We start from the raw sequence: 8,186 nt of genomic DNA on the forward strand, positions 1-8,186 counted from the left end.
TTTGATGACATATGACACTAGTGAAAGCTTGTGGGTTGTTTCTTATCTCGAGAATAAACAAACAGGCGTGTACTATTAACTACGAAACTAGTAACAGAGTAGTTTGGATGCCAACGACGTTGTCTCTAACTAAAGCATGGAGTGGAGGTGTAAATTGTAACGATGTGATACCGTATAGGAACTAGATTACTACGAAACCGACACTAATAAAATTATATACGATATGATAGAAAAATCAACATATTATTAACACCTCCTCTCCTTACTTACACTAAGTTACACAGTAACTTCTGAATACCGAAGCTAATAATACAACTAATCTAACACCCTGGGCTAGTGTCCTGAAAGGTCTTACATGTAAAGCATGTACAATAATTTTATTATAAACAAAACAATTTTATTGTAATAAGGTTATGCCTATATATAAACTGTACAGCTGTAACCAGGGTATAAAAATGTCGAAACAATAGTCACTGAAAATTGTTATACCAACGCTAGCAATAATTAGACACTGTAGGCCTATGTGTCAATTAGAGGTCTATTTTATCTTAGCTAGTAAAAAGTATAGTAATTCAAATCATGATTCATTGGGGTGTCGATTTTTGGGTGCGGACCCAAAAATCATTTTGTTTGGATAGATTGCAGCATACTGTGTGTATATGATGAACGCAAATATGTTTATCCACAGCACAGGGGATTTAATATTGTTACATGTTCTGAGTAAACGATAGTATGAGTATTAAAGTCATTATATTTAAACAACACACATTAAAAAATAAATTTAAATTAAATTAAATTAAATTAAATTAAATTAAATTAAATTAAATTAAATTAAATTAAATTAAATTAAATTAAACGTTAAAGTTACAACTAGAGTAGCTAAGGTTGGTAGGCATTTCAGTAGCCTAATGATTCTGGAGAATGTCTTCTTTTTTCTATTAGTCCTTTATTAGTCCCCGCCGGACGAAGTCCGGGACGGGGACTTATGGATTGGGTTCCGTCTGTCCGTGCATCCGTGTGTCCGTGCGTCCGTGCGTTCGTCCGTCCGTCCGTCCGCAGCCGTTTCTTGGAGATGCCTGGACTGATTTTTTTTCAAACTTGGTACAGGGGCAACATACAATGGCATACATATGCACATCAATTTGTTTCATGATACGATCCAATATGGCCGCCTAGCAGCCATTTTGTTTGCGAATTTTCCATGTCCAAAGCCATAACTCAGACATGCTTGAACAGATCTCATTCAAAGTTGGTATTAGGACAGTGTTCTATGACATACATGTGCATATCCATTTTCGTCATGATACGATCCAATATGGCTGCCTGGCAGCCATTTTGTTTGTGAATTTTCCATGTCCAAAGCCATAACTCAGACATGCTTGAACAGATCTCATTCAAAGTTGGTATTGAGACAGTGTTCTATGACATACATATGCATATTCATTGTTGTTGTAATACGATCCAATATGGCCGCCTGGCAGCCATTTTGTTTGCGATTTTTCAATGTCCAAAGCCATAACTCAGACATGCTTGAACAGATCACATTCAAAGTTGGTATTAGGACAGTGTTCTATGACATACATGTGCATATCCATTTTCATCGTGATATGATCACCACACCCGACCAATCCTTTATTGTTGTAGGCATGTTCCATGTCCAACAAGCAGACACAACATATCTAAGTCTGTTTGATTTAGGTTCACAAGTGTTGTTGCGTGATCAGAGTAGTGATAAATCCTTAAAACCCAATCATAGCGGGAACTATGTCATTCTCAATGGCTTGTTTACAGAGTTTTGTGATGGTATAGAGTGGTTGTTATTATCAATATATAGTAATTACATGCTGCTCGACAGGTAAATCACAGTTACAGTCTTCATGTATTAGTAGGACTTAGGGCCCGTTCTTCAAAAGATTGAAAACACATTTTGCCGCTATGTAGTTTTATTTGTTGGGAGTATTAACAAACGGCAACATTTTATGATACAGCCGGCACGACTAGCTCAGTATAAACTAATCATTAGCTTACGTTAGCGATGAATTTTAGATCGACGATCTAATGAAAAAAAACATTGTGCTTGAAGCCTTCACTCACTCTGACTATTTAAGTTTAATACTACAGAAAGCTGATTATCGATCTTTCAATACTAATATCTCTCCATTCCTAGAAGGCTGGACAAGGAGTATACCCGTAACTTGTAATTGCCACTTTATTATTTTTACGTCAAAATATTGCGTAAAGATCGTTAAGCCATATAATTCAGATAATTCGATGGTCGTTGTATTTCGAAATTTCATAACTGAGCTTAGTCACTGATTTATTTTCAACGTAATGATCTGTGCGTACACCTTTTATCAAACGTTTTATATGACATACATTATCTTTGTTTTTTTCGCAGTGCTTTTTTATGTTATTCAAATGGAGTTTAATAGCATTTAGACCGTGAAAGATAGGGGGAAGCTTGAGAAGGGAATATGTAACCTCTATGGGGTCCTAGGGTCTCCCCTAGAAGTCCTGGAGCAATTTTGAGTCTATTCAGACACTTTCAGGCAATAATTTTTCAGGTTTTACAAGACAGCGCCAACATGCAAAAAGCAACTACACATACAGACGTAGAGTTGACATCGATATCTTGACAGTAAGAGATAGGGATATGTCCACTTCTTGGGGGGGGGTCCTAGGGGTCTCCCCCTAGAAGCTCTACAGTTTTTTTTACTCTTAAAGCCCATTTTGAGGCTTTTCGGACACGTTCAGGCAATAATTCCCAAGCTTTACTAGACAGCACCAACATGTAAAAAGCAACTACATAGGGTTGAAATATTTTTGAAAAATACTTTGATAGCATCTTGACAGTAAGAGGTAGGGGGGAGATCTTGAGACTGGGATGTGTACACCTCATGGGGGGGGGGTCCTAGGGGGTCTCCCCCTAGAAGCTCTGGAGGTTTTTCCCTAAAAAAGGTCAATTTTGAGACTATTCAGACCCTTTCAGACAATAATTTCCAAGCTTTACAAGACAGCACCAACATGTAAAAAGCAACTACATAGGGTTGAAATATTTTTGAAATATAGTTTGATAGGATCTTGACAGTAAGAGGTAGGCGGAAGAGCATGAGACTGGGATGTGTACACCTCATGTGGGGGGTCCTTGGGGGTCTCCCCAAGAATCTCTGGAGGCATTTTACTCTTAAAGCCATTTTAGGCTATTCAGACCCTTTCAAGCAAACCTCCAAGATTTACAAGAAAGCACCATAAAATATCAGAAACTATTCTTTATAAAACTTACATAGGGTTGAAATTAGCTCTGGATTTATACGCTACGGGGTTTCGACACGTCTTTTCCCACTCCCCTGTAGCGTATAAATCCAGAGCTAGGTTGAAATATTTTCTTTACAGTTAAATGGCATCATTATAGAAAAGGTCAACACATCTCATGGTAGTATCATTGGTACGGGAGATTTGGAGTTTTAAAGCAATTTTAGACTATCTTCGCAAACATTTCATATCTTTAAAAGACAATAAGTCTTATCATCTCAAATTAGCATAGGGTGAAAATATTTAAGAAAGGTTTAATACCATTATGATAGTAAAAGGGTTGGTGCATCTGATTGTTGGTTGAATGCATGAGTGACCTCTGGGGGTGAGGGAGTCATTGGAGTTCTCCCCCTGGTTAGATCAGGCATTTTTTTGTTTCTATTCAGGCAATGTTTAGATTATTCATAGCCTTTGAGGCAATGTTTCCAAGCTTTGAAAAGCTAACGTAAATATAAGTTTTAAATGAGTTTTCCATGTCACATAAAAGTGAGCCTGTAACATTGGTATAGGGCCATCAATATTGCATGTAAAGTCACTGGTATGTTAGTAGAACTTTAAGTGGCCATACCTAGTGTATAATAGAAACTGGAATCTGTAGTGTCGATAACATGTAGTGTCCGAAATATAAAGCATATTAATCCCTTCTGACAATTTCATACTGACGAGTAGAACAATTTAGATTAACTTCTTTTATAAATTATCTATGAAGATTACTATTACGAAACCTTCAAGTTTGCTATTGCCCCAAAGTGCAATATAAGTACTGATTGAGAAACAGCCAAGTACTTACATGACATGTTCTGTAAGTAGTGTGGTAGCTAGGTAATACATGTTATGTATATGTAAAGTTATGTTTGAACTCTACGTGAAGTAATACATTAATGTATTAAAGAATTGATGTAAGAAACAGGAACAAGAACAAGAACAAACATGTACCACATTTCGGACGAAATGTGGTACATAAAAAGGATTTTTTTCTTCCATCACAATCCAAAACACAATACCCCCCCCCCCTCCACAATTTTCCTTAAGTGTAAATTATTGAGTTTCGGCCCCTGATTGGTCAATAGCCCTCATTTGTAACTGTCAGTCGAAATTTAACGCCGAACCGGAGTACAAGTATAAAAACAACACCAAACTCAATAATTTACACTTAGGGAAAATTGTGGAGGGGGGGGGTATTGTGTTTTGGATTGTGATGGAAGAAAAAAATCCTTTTTATGTAGCCTCATTTGTAACTGTCAGTCGAAAATTTAACGCCCAGCCGGAGTACAAATTACAATTAAATTTAAAATGTCGATAATATCGTAAATATTGACGCACTTTATAGCCAACTATATATGAAAGGAGTAAAATTACACTTGTTTCTGTGATCGGGCAGGTTCGCTCTCAGCGACATTATTCTCGACATTTTATTGTATTCTGATAGAAATATTCTGAGACATAACTCGGGAAACAAATGCCTGTGATCCCGGGTATAATAAGGACTAAGTAAAGGTGAGCAATTTTCAATATATTCGATAACGAGTGTGAAGCTACCATCATATTCATATTCATCTTCACTTTCAAAAGTTGACCTCTAGCTCAATGTGAATATGATGATAGCTTCACACGTTCATCATCAGATTCGAAGTCTTCCGAATGGGTACGAACATGCGTTCGGTAAATCACATATCCTTCATTGGCAGGTTGAAATCATGTGATTGTAATTACTTTTCACTTGATTTGCGTGGATTTGCATGCTTTCTTCTTATTTTTGCCAGAGTATCCAATTTGCACCATGAATTATTGTTGTCATGGACCATAATTTTTACAATCGATTGCGTTGACCCTCCCCGATCAAGGGAACTACATACATTGTGATAATTGTGGTCTTGACAACACTATTTTGTGTAAATTTCACCAGTGTAAGTGTTAAGTAGGGTTTCAAAGATAGCGACACTGCGGGAAATCAAAACACACCCAGCCAAGCCGTATTTTATTACATTACTCATACAGGTTTTTTGTACACCCAAATATTGATATTTCATTTTCAAAGATATGGGAAGGCATACTAAACATCCGAATTAGTTTTTTATATGACAACAATAATTCATGGTGCAAATTGGATACTCTGGCAAATCCACGTAAATCAAGTGAAAAGTAACTACAATCACATGATTTCAACCTGCCAATGAAGGATTTGTGTGATTTGCCGCGGCCCGAACGCTTGTTCGTACCCATTCGGAAGACTTCGAATCTGGTGATGAACGTGTGAAGCTATCATCATATTCACATTGAGCTAGAGGTCAACTTTTGAAAGTGAATATGAATATGAATATGAATATGAATATGATGGTAGCTTCACACTCGTTATTCGATACCTAGTGGGATAGACTTCCATATTAACATATACAGACAGACTTCTTAAAATATGATCATATAACCACCATCGATTAATAAGATAAACAATATATTCAATAACAGCCACCAGCAACTGACAAGAATTCCATGACAAAGTGCGAAAATTAGCAAAGATTTCAGCTACGCTAACCCTGACGAACGGGTAAATCAAAATTGGACAACCTCTGAAATCCCTTGCCTATGATTGGCCAATGAATCCCTCACATGTGACATTATTACAGTCGGGTGCGTGGCAAATTCAGTTTTGTCGTATCTATATGACTAGTCGACTGTAGTCCATCATTTGCTGTTTCTCTGAACCTGTTGTAGTATCATGTGTGAAGCTATCAACTGTGGGTATGCGAAGGCTGCTGTGAGGTATACAGGCATTGGCAATAATAGGCAAGTTGACTGGGAGAAAAGGCGTCAGCGTTTTCTGTCAATATTCAGTGGATGTACGTCATTCGACATTAACTATTCCACATTCACAAAGAGAGGGAAGAAGATAATCAGTGATTTCACATTATGGCGAAAGCAGAATATTCACAGAAAGTCAGAGTTGGATGAATATATGGGCCATTTTTCCGAGACTGCATGGTCTAATTTGCCAACAGCTGAAAAATCACAGCACACTCTGAGACAGTGTCAGATGTGTGAACAGCATCACCGTTACTATCACAAGCTATATCCTGAGAAGAAGAGGCACAGTGGAAAGAAATCAAGTGAGTCAGTCAAGGGTTCCAAGGGGAGTCTTTCAGAGAACACAGACATGATTCAGCAGTGGATAAACAAAGAATATTGCACACCTGAATGTCTAAGTATGACAGAAGTGAAATACATAGGTAGAGACATAATGCGAATGTTGAACAAACCTATTGATAAGTCAGGTACTACAGCCTTAGATACTCTAATTGCACTACCTTTTGAAGAAGGGGGTGTGACACTAAAGCAGAGTAGAGCTCAGAAACAGAAAGCAAAGCGTGCTGTGTTAAGAGAAGCGACAAGAGCCCTTGAAAGGAAGTGGGAAACGAATGATGCAGACACATTTTTAGCATCACATGAGTCGTATAGTAAGAGAAGTAAAGAGAGATTGAGTCAGTACTTTGAGAGTCCGCAACAAGCTGAACAAAGAGTAAAGAGAAGGAAAGAAAAGGAAGAACTTGGCACACTTAAGAAGAAAAAACATTGCTCTGATTGGCAAGAAATGGTCTTCAACAGAGAAGACTTATTGAGTGAGGTGAAGAACTACAAAGAAGGTGACAAGGTAAGAAAACTGAATAATTTACTAATCATAAAAGATAAAATTGTAATAACGAATTACTGTTTTGAATTTGAAGCTGACGTCATTTTGTATTTTCATAGAAGATTATATTTTATTGATTGAGAGTTTGGGTACTCCAACATTGAAAGGATAATGCCACCCTGGCAAAACAGTACCTGATCACACATGACTTGGGGTCTACATTGTAACTGTGCTACATTCTATCACCCATGAATTAAAAAGGAGCTACACTGTTTGTTTATCATTGGTTATTTTTTCATTGACGTTTTCAGATTAATTTTAGTGACCTTGCAAGAAGGCATGGAATAAGTGGTGGCTCTACAAGCAACATGGTGGTCAAGTCTTTCTTAGAAGACAGTGGTATCGATGTCAAGAAGTTTACCCTGTATAATAAAAACCCAATCCGAAAACCAAGGCGAGCAATATGTAGACCCTATGGAAGAAAAGACATTAGAGGACCAGTGACTAGAACTAATACAGAAATTAAGGAAACAATTAAAAGTGAGATAGATAAAGGAGTTTGTTATTGTCCCTAGAACATATAAAAAATTAGTGAAAGATTGTGATGGGGAGGTTGAATGAAAGAGACTACTTTAACAGTCAGTGGTAGAAATATACCACTACTTGAAATTCGGATTGCCTCCTCATTTGTCTCCAACAGAAAGAGAAGTGTTTGAGTCCACATTGAATATCCTGTTTGGAAATAAACTACTACTGTAGAGACACTTGTTGAAATCAACCCACTTCAACCTGCCATACAACACATTAACACAGCTACACATAATGTAAAAGACACTGACAATACAATAATATTGAGCACACAATTCAACACTGCTGACATCACAAACACAAGTAACAAGAACATGCGCAATCACATCTCTCTTACTTTGCATAATGTGTACAAAACATCAACATGTATAACCATCAGCAAAATATTTCAAAATAGTGAGCTGCAAACCTTGATAGGTTAAGACAACTGGTAAGGAAATACCCACATGACAAACAAACATGACCAGGACATGACCCACATGACAAACACTACATAGCTTACTAGTTGTCAGGAAGTACATGCAGTTCAAGTAGGATCTACAACAATGGGAAACTGATTTCTATCATATGTCAAGTAATAACTATATATATATATATATATATATATATATGCAGGTATGCCAGTTTACTCATGTTCAGTATATATATACTAGTACATGAA

Source organism: Glandiceps talaboti, chromosome 2 (assembly GCF_964340395.1).
Source record: "Glandiceps talaboti chromosome 2, keGlaTala1.1, whole genome shotgun sequence".
Taxonomy (NCBI): domain Eukaryota; kingdom Metazoa; phylum Hemichordata; class Enteropneusta; family Spengelidae; genus Glandiceps; species Glandiceps talaboti.